The sequence below is a fragment of the Cupressus sempervirens genome, chromosome 9 (assembly GCF_028749045.1).
Source record: "Cupressus sempervirens isolate cs-2001-9-10 chromosome 9, ASM2874904v1, whole genome shotgun sequence".
Lineage (NCBI taxonomy): Eukaryota > Viridiplantae > Streptophyta > Pinopsida > Cupressales > Cupressaceae > Cupressus > Cupressus sempervirens.
Window position 1 is genome coordinate 138,390,432 of NC_143126.1, and position 13,056 is coordinate 138,403,487.

A 13,056-nucleotide genomic window follows, 5' to 3' on the forward strand; every position below is an offset into this window, starting at 1 on the left:
TATGACATGCAAAATCTGGGTAGTTGTCAAAACTGACATGCAAGATCTGGGTAGTTGTCAAAACTGACCTGCAACTTCTACAAACCCTCAGGCTGGAAAGATCATGGCTCTGATACCACTGAAATGTCCCTTTTCTGATTTTACATGATATTTCCAACCTCTAATCAGATCTTTAAAATCAAACAGCTAATATCCCAAAGATCCACCAAATTCCTCAAGAAACCCCAAATCGGGTATGCTGAAAATAGTGCTAAAAGCTTCACAACTTCACAAATTATTAATGAATCTGAAAATGGAAATTTTTACAGAAATTTCAGCAGTGTAACAGCCTACAAATTTAAATTTCCAGATCCGTATAGCCTTTACACAACAGTTCGAAAATGTAGGACCAAAACTATGCTCATCGGGCTCCTGAAATAGCACAAAATATGCCCGAAAACACCACAAAAATACTAATAATCTATCTCAGAAGTTTAATCACGTCCCAATATATATATTCAGCTCTATTTTAACATTTAAAAGTCTGATATACAGCAGCAACCCAAACTGATATGAAATACTCAACTGTAAACACCAAACTCATACAAAAACACACCCGGAAACTCACAAATCTGCATTGTTCAGCACAAAGGCATACTCTGTATGAGAATGCACATGGAATGGCTTCAAAATACCATCCCTAGCCTTCTTGGAAACCTACAAACTCCCATTCTTGGGTCTCCCTGGAAACCTGCAAACTCCCGTTCTTGGGTCTCCTTCTCCACAGGTTTGGCAGCCTCTGAAGAATAACAAAGAATGAGCAAAAATCAAGTTCTAGAATGAGCCCAAAATACCTCCAAACCCCTTAAAAGAGGGAATAACTGTAACTCACGTCCAAGAGAGGTTAATGAAACTTATTTTAATAATAATTTTCATTTATTAGTCCAACGGTTTCCAAAGATTAACCCCCTTTTTCCAAAACTTCACTTTCTTGGGCCTGCCTGCCTTAGCAAAGATTTTCTTTTTTAATTATTTGAAAAGGGGACATGACAAGTCCTCCTCTCCCAATCATTGCTTGTCCTCAAGCAATGGCTGAACAATAAACTAATCAATCCACCTGGATCCCAAATGTAGTCATGAACTATACTACTACCAATTAACACAGGCTCCTACAATATCCTCTGCAATATGACCAAGAGGAATCCATAATCAAATTGACAATTATAGCTCAACCAAACTCCGAAATCACCACTACCACAATCAAAAACCCATGAGGCACAAACTCTTAGAACATCAGAACCCAAGTAAAGTGGACAAATCAAACTACCAACACAGTAAATACCATCAACGCATCCCACTGGCTTATATGGAATGTACAATCCAACTCTACAACAATGGTGAACCCTCTCGAATGAAACTGTACCAAGTATGGAGAATCCACACACTGTACAACTCCTGTAGTCAACACAACTCTGCAAATCATCAGCCACTATCTCATAACCATAACTCCCATACACTGCTGATGGTGAAAAGACATTACAAGATAAAGAGTAAGAAATGGAATCCAAACCAAATTTGTCTGCCATCAACTCCTCAGCACAAGGATCAAATGCTAACTGATGTACATACCCTGTTCATCACTAGTAGGAGAACCCCATCCATAAACTGCTAACAACTGACGAGTAGTATCAAAATGTTGGCAAGTGATAGCAATGTCTTGGTCACTAACTCTCAACTGATTAGACACATGATGGCACTGGCTTGACTGTCTCCTACAAACCTCCTCTGATGCACTGTCTAAAGGAGTGTCCTCAAAGTTACTAGTCTCTAGAGTATTACCATCCATATCCTGTGAATCAAATCTAAAGCTCATATCAACATACGGAGTATCAAAAACATTAGCATTGCTGTCCAACTCCTTTGTACCCAAGGAAACTAAGTTATCTTTAGTTCACTTATCTTTTCTCCAATCTGACTATCAATATCCTTAGTTTATAAGATAGGGTACACTTAATGTACAATATCTTACCATCCTATTGACACTTTTGAAGTTCTTTGATACAAGTATCAAGACTTATCAAATCATTCTTAATATTTTGACAAATGGTGCTAAACAAGTTAGCATCATGTGAAATTTGTGCCTTTTTTTCTACAACACTAAACAAATTAGTGAATTCTTCATCAAATGATTTTAGCACTACTTGTGCCCTCTATTCTAGATCTACCTATGTGTGCTATACTATTAGAGTACTATGTAGTCTATTAGTAACCTCCATCAAGGTTTTAGCAAGCTCTCCACTGTTCCATTTTTCTAAATGAGTTTTGACAAAGATGAGATCAAGTCAGTTTGATCATCATCATCAATTTTCAGGATGGCAAGTGAAAGTGGAGTAGATGAATTGGAAGGTTTAGTGTCATTTCCCTTTTCTTCTTGGTTGCCTCTTTGACTCTTCTCTCTCTTCCTCTCTTTCTTGTATTTCCTTCCTTTCATTTTCTCTCTTTTCTTCTTCTTGAAATCTCTTATTCTTGTCTTCCTCTATTTTTCTTTTCTTCTCATCTTCAAGCAATTTCTACTTGGTCTCTTCTAATTTCCTCTTCTCTTCCTCTAATAACATCTTCTTTTCTTCAATTTGCCTTAGTTTGTCTTCTGTGTCTTCGGAATGAGATTTAGGTGGTTCTAAACTCTCAAATGGATTAGTATCCTTAATGTTAATGGTAACATTGGTTTGATCTATCTGCATTGTGTCACCACTAACTAACACTTTTGAGGTTCTTAGTGGAGGTCAAGATGCTGCCTTGGACTCTACCATCATTTGACTTATAGATGCCATAGTTTCACTTCTTAAATTGTCTTTCTCACCCACCATAAACAAAAATGGTCTTACCTTGTTCCTAAAGTATTATGTAAGATTATTCACCAATCTCTTCTTCATCATTAGTCTTGCATATTGTTCTTAGCATAGGCTTCCAAAGTTCTAAATCTTCTTCTTTAGCTAGGGCCTTCTTCTCAATAAGTTTATTATTGACCTTCTGGTTCACCATGCCTTCAATATCCTTCAGTTTTAGATTGTTGGCTATGATGTATCTCATAGTAGAAATATCAATTTGATCTTTCTCAAAGTTGTTATACAAATCATAGAATTTGTTCATCTACACAAAGTTGCCTTCATTAGCAATAACTGAGTTTATCTTCTCTATCTTCAACTTCCAGGGTTGCTAAGCTTTTCCTGCCGAGTGCTTAGAAGTTGTTACCTTCTTTGCTTGTTTAAATTCTTGTTCTTTTTCTTCTTCTTTGTTAGACTCAACAATTGCCAGCAATGTCTTTTGTCTCTTGCCTAGTCTAGTGGTTTGTTGCTTGACCCTTTTAGTCTTTTTGGTCACAACTTCCACTAATCTCTCAGATTTTCTCTTGAGCTCACTTGGTTTCACATTTGATACTGCTACATATGGAATGATTTGTTCCAAAGATGTCTCTACAATAGACACTGATAAAGGTTACACATTTAATATACCTTGTTTTATGGTTTTCTTGACTGCCTGTGATCCACTCTTAGTCATACTAGCCTCTGATAAAGCTTTCTCCATTATTCACTCTATCTTCTTGTGAGAATCCTTCTCCAAGGATGCTTGATGAGATGACTGGGTAATCTCATCATAGGTTAAAAATTTGTACTCAGCTTGGTCCTTAGATTTCAACAATAAATCAATGTATCCAATTGCTATATCATCTCTTAATTCATAACTTAAGGGATCAATAAATGTTTCCCATGGTTCTACTGCTTGAATATAAGTAAAATCTATATCAACCATGACACAAATATCTTCCTTAAATCTATCTACAATTGGAGGTGTAATTTTAAATCTCTGTCTCATTTTATTCTGAAATGTCTTCATTATCAAGTTCCCACTATCCAATATCTTATTTGTTGGATGTCTTCTGCATACTTTTGTGATCTTCTCCATTGTACATCTATCACTACTCATAATCTCTATGACTAAAAAATATGGAAATATTTTAAGCACATGAAAGAATATGTGATTGATTAGTGACTAAAATCTAAACACATCATTCTTAGTCCTTTTGATCTTTTCTAGGTTTTCAACTAGTTTCATTCTCAAAATTTCATCGAGGTTAACTTGTTCCTTCTCTACACATATCTTGTAGGCTGCATAGATGGATCCAACTGATAATTCATCAATCTTTGGACTTGCACATATAGAGTAGGCAATGATTCTACTTAGGAATCTTACATCATCTTGTTTAATGGTCCTTATCACCATGTCCTTTCCATTATATACTACTTTTCTATAGCTCTCAACTTCTTCTTAACCATTTTAACACCTATAGGTACATTACCTTTTTTACTAAGACCAGTTACCTCATGACTAAGGTTGGCTGAAATGTCAACTACACTATCTTGCATCCATAGTTTCCCATCATGTATCCTACTTAATATGATCCGTGTCCAATTCATGGTAGAAATGATATTTGAATAGGTCTAGTTCCTTCAAATGTTCAAATCCAGGTTTCATAGTCATATCATGATTGGAAACTAATTCCATACCCTTGTTCATATATTCACTCCCAATAGATTCAAACTTACTTGTAAGATAACTTCTTATATCTTCCAAATATACTACATTTTTTGGAGTAATGGATAATGCTAAGTTAGGGTTTGCTTTTACGAGTTTGATGGAAACAATCTTCAACTTAGGTCTCTCCTCATTCTCAATATTGTGAACTACAGACATATCCATGCTTCTAACAAATATGAACTTCTATAAAACAAATTCTATGGATAAACGATAAAATACTTCTTTTGAAAATAGGGTTTGCTTCAAAATCACCTTAACAAATCACTTCTGAGTGCTCTTTACTTCAGATGTAATCGTAATGAAGTAGTAATCAAGTTTGTACACGATTTTATCCCTTCAACTTGAACTTGCATTAATTGCATACTTTGCAAATACAACAAAATTGTCAATTACATTTGGAATCAAATATTTTCTTGAGATATTCTATCTGTTGTTCAAATGCTACTCAAGGTTTGCCATAGCCTCCTTTCATTATGAAAATGTTCCACAAAACTTTTCTCCAAAAAATTCTTAGCAAAAACATAGTTTTTATCTTCTGCTATGGATTTGACTTTCTTTGTAATAACAATAAATCTTAATTCCTTTGTAACTAGTTTAGATAAGCTCCAAATTAGAAGTGAACTTAGATACAATCTAAACTTATGTCGATACACCTTTTCCCAACTGACTACCTCTAATTCAATCTTTGAATGAAGTTTCACATTTTGGTACTGCAAATAAGCTTAATTCAACTTAGTTGAATCAAACTCGATAACTAACTTTGATCTTCATGTCTCATAATCTTCTAGCTTTTCTTTGGAGATGTCTAATCCTTTTACAAATGCCTCATTGAGTTCTTCTTGAAGTTCACTAACTACATTTCTTTGTTCCTCATTGTCTTTCTTAGTTTCAGAGTTCTTTTCATGATTCCTTCTATCATTTTTGATGTTTCTTCCATCATTCCTTCTATTTCCAAAGTTTCTTCCATTGTTCCTTCTATCTCTGAAGTTTCTGTCCATTTTGCAATACTTTGCTATATGTCCAAAGTTGTTGCATAATTGACATATTGGAGTTCTGCTTCTATGATTCTACTGATCATCAGGTGCATGACAATTCCAAGCCATGTGTCTAAAGTTGTTACACTTATAACACATGATCTATCTTCTATCTTCATAAGTTCTTCCTTCTCTTGATGTCCTTTCATTAGATCTTCTTCTATCTGTAGGGTTAGTATTTCTAGACATTCTACTATTCCTTCTATCATTATCATATTTAGGTTTCCTATAATAAATTTCTTTATGACCCATACCATGAGAATTATGAAAATACAAGTCCTTAACATGATTAAATGACTTATTTGTACAATCTCTTTTCATATGACCTATCTCATTACATGAAAAAAACTTACCTCTAAATTCGTACCTAGTTTCCTTAGGAGATTCCACTTGCTTTGGTTCATCCAAAATTTCAACTTCCTTGTCTTTTCCAACTTCTTTAGGTTTATCAAATGATTGACTAGATTCAATCTTATCATCAAATTTATCTTTTTCTTTTAGATCTGATCTAATTTCAGGTTTCTTTGTAGACATGTTAAATAGATAACCAAGACCAATCTTATCATAAGTAGCTCTCTATATTGACATTGAACCATCAAGTTTTTCTCTACTAGAATAAATTTTCTCAAGTTGTTTCTTGCATTGAGTTAATTCACCTTTCACAATAGTATTGCACTTATGAAGTTCTTCATGATCTTCTTTCAATGTTTCAAATTTAGATGTCTTCTTTGCCAAACTTTCTTTAAGATCTACATTTTCAGTCTTCAAATTAGATTCAATTTTGCTAGGATCATTCCTCAAAGTTAACTTCAAATTAGTAATCCTCAATTCATGCTTCAAGATCTTGTACTCTATCTTCAATTTTAAATAATTATCATCACTAGTTTCAGATTCAATAGATTCAGGCTTGGATTTGAGATGTCCAATCTTTCCTTTAATTGCCTAATGTATACTTGGGACTTTTCATATCTATCCTTCAACTTATCTCTTTCTTTAGTAAGGAGATAAATTTGTTCAAGTGCCTCTTCAAGGTTCTTCATCAACTATTCCATATCCATAGGGATCTTACTCAAGTTGTTAAACCTCTTTAAAGTAATTGGGCTTTGATACCAATTGTTAGAAATAAGGATTACTGGGGGCGGGTGTTGAATCAATAATCTACAAACTTTAGTCACAAAATAGATTTTATTTCTTACTTTAAACCATACATAACAAAGTAATAAAGTAATGTTGAACATTAATAGTAACCAAGCGCAAAGATAACTCATAACACCATATTTTATTAACTAGGGAAATTGTGGCCAAGGAAAAACCCCAATGGAGATGATACCCACCAGATAATATATTGATACATAAGTTCTTTGTTAGAGGATGGACCTTGTTAGGAGTCAATGAGAAAATTTAGTATAAGGAGTCCCTCTCAGGAGATTTTGAATCCTTGTTAGGAGATTCCAACCCTATTAGGAGTTGTAGTACAGTAGATGCAAGATGAGCCCACTGCCCAAACATTCACTTCTAATTACACGAAGAGCTCACCTCCCAAACAAGTAATTAGACTCTAGAATGTAGGTTCTTTCTCAGTTCAATCTCAGATCTCAAAATAGCTTCAAAAACTTCTCTTATATCTCTTTTACAAAAGTTTGCATATAATTGCTTAACACAACTTCTCCAAGATAACACACTTGAATTCACAAGATGTCTTTTGCATAAATACCATGCCTTTACAAAAATTGTTGCTAGGTCAGCTAAGACCACAATACACTTTTCAAACTTAGAGTAAACATCTAGGATAAACTAATATATTTCTGGATAAACATATAGATGGTAAAAAATCTTTACACAATCGAATCCAGAAATATATCAGTTTATTTTTACTATGGATTGTGGAAATTTGATCTCTCTTAAACATCTAGGATGTTGACCCTAATTGGACAAGTAATTATTTTGTAAACAAAATAATTCATTTCCTTTAATTCCACTGTCTTGTTTCATTAAAAAAAAAAATCTCTTTTTTTTACAGTTCGTACTGACTTATGAGGTTATACATGTCATCATCAACATGTATACTATCTCCATCTAACTTTGCTAGTCATAATATGATGTCAGCAACAAGTTACAAACAAAACAATACACTGCAATATACCAAATTCATACTTAGACAATTTTCTAAGTACCAAAAGCTAAGTATCTTTATTTCTAAGGTTTCCTGTAAGCATGTACATCATGTGTTTCCATAATTGACAACAATTACATTTCTTCATTTTGCCAATTGTCAACAATATTTTCATATCTATTTATTTTCTTTCAAATATTAAGTGCTTTCCCTATTTTAAGAAAAAATATAGAGTAAATGAATATATTTAGATATTCATATGAATTTTTTCAAAGTTTGACAAAATTTTTCTAAGGTAAAATGGTCTTCCTAAAATGATTATAATTAAAATAACTATATATGGTTATAAAAATATTATTTGAAATGAATAGAAGTTAATCTTTTGTTTGAACCTTTTTAAAATTAGTAGAAATATATTTAAATTTTAAATTTTTATATTAATAGACTTTGTATTTTTATATATTGTTATTCTTTATAATGTAGATCTAAATTTAAGTTGTTTAAGCTAATAATTAAATAACTTTCTAAAACAACTTTTAAGAAAATAAATGAACTAAGGAAATATTTCTTTACCATAAACAAACTAACAAAATGAAAATGTGAGCATGTTGATCTTAAGCTATATATTATTGAACTAAACTAAAAGTGAATCTTTCTTGCAAGAGTGGTTAAAGCTCAAGTATTATATGAATTTGATTCTAACTTGTTTAATAAGGTGAATATGAAGGATAGTAGAGTCAATGTTGTCTTGAGGAGTAGGAAAAGAAATGATGAGCTTTTTTATAAAAATATTGATGATTAAAAAGTTTTTGTTAAATTTTTTTAAAGGTGTACAAATAAAAATTATTCAATTGTGTTAACTATTATTGGATACAATTATCTAATTGTGTGTTGTTTTTGATGTTACACAAATGTCATATCAGTTGTCAGCTAGTGCTTATTGAGCTCACTTGGTCGACAAGATAGTTTTACTTGTTTATCGAGCGTTCTTGAAGATTACTCTACGAAGTTAGTGTCTATCGAGCTCACTTGAGCATTGAAGGAATTTTGGTAAAAATTAGTGTTAACCAAGTTCTCATGGTTAGCAAAGGAAAGTTGGACAAAGTCAGTGTTCATCGAGTTCACTCGGTTGCCAAAGGATTTTGCAAGTTCGTAGTGTTAACCAAACTTCTTTTGGTTAACACAAGAAATCATCTCAAAACTAGTGTTTACCGAGTAGGGTTGGCCAATGAAGGATTTTGTTGTTTTGACATAGGAAGGTTAATTATTTAAGTATTGTTTCTAGGCAACTATGGTGATGATTATTGGCTATTGAAATTTTTAATTGAGTTGACTTGACAATCTAGATGGTATAAATGAAAGGTCAAGTTGAGATTTAAGTGTGTGTATGCGAGTATGCTAACTGAATTAAGAAAGTAAGAGTAAGAGAAAACTTGAAGAATAAGCAGGTGTCCTTCTAAAGTAGAAAAGCTTTATTCGATCAAAAGGATCAAGTATGAAGTAGAATAGAGATCTGTAATCAACAAATTTAGTTGCATCACAATCAGGTCATTTCATTGTTACTTTCTTACCATTGTAGCAGTGATCTAAAATCTCTTAATAGAGTTGGTTTAATAGCCAGTTGTAAATCCTCTAACAAGGTGATAGTTCCATTGAATTGTCTTAAAACATCTTGCAAGGCCACTCCTTACAGGGTGATCAAATCCTCCAAAAAGGTCACACCTAATAGTGTGTTTTGTAACCTTTAACTAGGTTGGCTCCTAATAGGGATCACTTTAGAAGAGTGAAAACAATAACTATTTACATTGGTGGTTTTTCCCATATTGGGTTTCTATGTTAAATCCTGGTGTCTCATGTGTTCATGTTATTTCTCTTATGTTTGTAAACTAATCACTGTGAATGTTTTAATATCAGTTAAAAATAAATCACACTTTGCATTTACCGAGTTACAACATTTTCTGTGTGTGTATTGAATATCAGCAGTAATCAATTTTATTGTTAACATCCAAGGGATTTGAGATTTATTTTAGCGATAACTAATTCCCTGCCCCTCTCACTTACTCCTTATATATTTCCAACAATTGGTATCAGAGCTTTTGGTGCTTGCAGGAAAGGTTTCAAGGACCTAAGGTAAAGATCAGGATGTCTTACAAGAGAGAGATTTCAAAGCTTAATAGAGATAACTTTTCAGCATGGCAAGGACTCATGAGACTTTATCTAGCTTCTATTAGTGATTCAAGCATACACAAATCCTACTGGTACATTATCTATTAGAGATATTGCTAAGAAAAAGAGCCATAACACCATGATGATTGATATTGCATCTACTCTTAGCTATGATGAATTTGATGAGATCAAGGACTGTAAAATTGCTTTTGATATGTGGAACAAGTTAAAGGACATCTATGGTGGTGATGACAATGTGAGGAGAGCCAAAGCAGAAAGCCTTCGAGGATAGTTTGATCAATAAGAATGAGAGAAGATGAAAATGTTGCCAAGTATATGGAAAGAATCAAAGCAAGTGTCAGTGCAATCAAAGCTTCTGGAGGAGAAATCAAGGAAGAAATTATTGTAAGTAAAGTTCTTAGAACATTGCTTCCTATCTATGTAATTAGCGCATTTATTATTCAAGAAAAGAGGTGTGAGCCAAATTACAAGATAACTTTGTATAACTTAGTATGAAGATTGACAACTTTTGAGCTAGACAACTATGACAATTATGTTCCAGCTTCCAAGAATATTGAATTTGCATTTGAGGCCATACTTTCACTTAAGGAGAAAGGCAAGAAAACAAAGGACATTCAATCAAAAAGTGAAGAAGAATCACAAGAAAGTTTTGACAGTGATCTTGAAGTTTTTGAAGCTTTACTTGCAAGGAAATATTCTAGAGGCAGAGGAAAATACAAAGGCAAAGTTCCCCTAATCTATTTTTCATGTGAAGAAATTGGTCATATTGCTGCCAGGTGCCCAAACAAAGAAAGCAAGGATGAGAAGAAAAGTCACAAGTGCAATTGTAAGAAGGATTTCAAAAATCACAAATCATTTAAGGACAAAGGTAAGAAGACTTGTTTTATGGCTAAAGATTCTGATAACAATGAAGATGAAATAGCATGCATTTCTATGAAAGATGAATTTGATGAAGAAGAAGATAGGATGACACTTATCTCTCATGTCAGTAAGTAAAGTTCTTAGAACATTGCTTCCTATCTATGCAATTAGAGTATTTGCTACTCAAGAAAAGAGGTGTGAACCAAATTACAAGATAACTTTGGATACCTTAGTAGGAATATTGACAACTTTTGAGCTAGACAACTATGACAATTATGTTCTAGCTTCCAAGAATATTGAATCTGCATTTGAGGCCAAACTTTCACTTAAGGAGAAAAGCAAGAAAATAAAGGACATTCAGTCAAAAAGTGAAAAAGAATCACAAGAAAGTTTTGATAGTGATTTTGAAGTTGTTAAAGCTTTACTTGTAAGGAAATATTCTAGAGGTAGAGGAAAATACAAAGGTAAAGTTCTCCTAATCTATTTTTCATGTGAAGAAATTGATCATATTGCTGCCAGGTGCCCAAACAAAGAAAGAAAGGATGAGAAGAAAAGGCACAAGTGAAATTGTAAGAAGGATTTCAAAAATAAAAAATCATTCAAGGATAAAGGTAAGAAGACTTGTTTTGTGGCTAAAGATTCTAATAACAGTGAAGATGAAATAGTATACATTTTTGTGAAAGATGAATTTGATGAAGAAGAAGATAGGATGACACTTATCTCTCATGTCAGTAAGAATGACACATGGATCATAGACAGTGGATGTTCACATCATATGATTGGAGACAAAACAAAGTTTGAACACTTTGAAGACTATGATGGTGGTAGTGTAAGATTTGGAAACAATGAACCTTGTTGCATAAAAGGGAAATTTTGATTCTCATTAACCAAAGAACTCGTATGTGACAATGCCTATTGGGTTGAATGACTAAAACATAATCTGCTAAATGTGACACAACTAATCAAGATTGGATTCAAGGTAGAATTCATACATGGCAAGGCAAGACTGTTGGATGACAAAGGCAATCTGATTGGATTAGGCAAACAAACAAGAGGTAACCTATTTTATCTTGATCTTGGTGATTGTTCATGTTTTATTGCTCAAATGGAGGAAATTTGGTTATGGCACAAAATATTATGTCATGTAAACTTTGATAATATGGTCAAGATAAGAAAATTCAAAAAAGTAAGAGGTATTCCTAGTTTGAAGAAACCAAACGTTGGTTTACGCAAAAATTGTCAGATTGGCAAAATGGGAAAGACTAGTTTTAAAAGTAAAAACTATCAATCTGAAGATGTCTTGGAAATTGTGCATACTGACATATGTGGACCCATTGAAATAGAAAGCTATAGTGGAGAAAAATTATTTATTCTTTTTTTTGATGACTATTCAAGAATGATGACTATTATGTATCTTAGAGAGAAGTTAAAAGCATTTGAAAAATTCAAATGGTATCTAGCAAGAACAGAGAAGGAAACAGGGAAAAGATTGAAATGCTTAAGATGAGACAGAGGTGGTGAATTCATCTCCAATGAATTCAATAACTTTTGCATTGAAAGAGGAATTAAAAGATAGGTATCATCCCCTGGTACTCCCAAACAAAATGGAATAGTTGAAAGAAGAAATAGATCTATCATGGATTGTGCAAGGACTCTAATAATTGAAAAGAATGTTGCTATCAAATACTGGAAAGAAGCCATCAGCACTACAGTTCATACTTTGAATATAGTACAGTTGAAGAAGGACTCATATAAAACTCCCTATGAATTATGGTATGGCTACAAACCCAATGTAAGTTACTTGAAAGTATTTGGAAGTAAATGTTATATCTTGAAAGAATCTAGAAAAGACAAGTTTGATGTGAAAGGTGATGAAGGTATATTCTTAGGATATTCCTACAGAAGTAAGGCATATAGATGTTTGAATTTGTCTACTCATAAAATCATAGAAAGTGCACATGTGAGAATTGATGAGTTTGTAGAAAAGACTAAAGAAGAAAGCAAAAAGGAACCAGAAGATTACAGAAGATTTGTTTACATCGAACTTGATACATTACCAGACACATCTATCAATAAGGAGATTTCTACTCCTAAGTCTTCCTCAGTTGTCGAGTTGTAAGAAGTTTAAATTGAGTCACAAGGACTCAAGTCACATTTTGAAGCTATCGAGCCAATGCTTATCGAGTCTGAGAAACCAGAGCTAGAAGTTGAAATTCAAAATGAAGACAATACAATTCATTTAGAAGGAAAAGAACCTATATTGGCCAAGTATGTCAGAAGGCATCA